The sequence below is a fragment of the Syngnathus leptorhynchus genome, unplaced genomic scaffold, assembly GCF_054491065.1.
Source record: "Syngnathus leptorhynchus isolate UIUO unplaced genomic scaffold, UIUO_Slep HiC_scaffold_150, whole genome shotgun sequence".
Classification (NCBI taxonomy): Eukaryota; Metazoa; Chordata; class Actinopteri; order Syngnathiformes; family Syngnathidae; genus Syngnathus; species Syngnathus leptorhynchus.
The window spans coordinates 54,486-55,000 of record NW_028232117.1 but is presented as its reverse complement, the minus strand read 5'-3'; positions in this window follow the sequence as shown (position 1 = coordinate 55,000).

The window sequence follows — 515 nt, the reverse complement described above, 5'->3', positions numbered from 1 at the left end:
GGGGGTACTCGGAGGCCCGCCGGGAGCAGACGGGCGACCGGGGATGGGGGGCGTACGCGGGCGGGCGCCGGGAGAAGACGGCCCGTCCGGGGTCGAATCTCGGCCTGTGTTTTCGGAGCCGGCCGGGCATCACGCTCCCTCCTTGGATGGACAACATTCGTAGTTGACACTTTGTGTCATTTTATCCGAGCGGGCGGGCGCCTCGAGAGGCGGACCGTCCGGGGCGACTCTCGGCCTGTGTTTTCGGAGCCGGCCGGGCCTCACGCTCCCTCCTTGGATGGACAACATTCGTAGTTGACACTTTGTGTCATTTTATCCGAGCGGGCGGGCGCCGCGAGGCGGACCGTCCGGGGCGACTCTCGGCCTGTGTTTTCGGAGCCGGCCGGGCATCACGCTCCCTCCTTGGATGGACAACATTCGTAGTTGACACTTTGTGTCATTTTATCCGAGCGGGCGGGCGCCTCGAGAGGCGGACCGTCCGGGGCGACTCTCGGCCTGTGTTTTCGGAGCCGGCC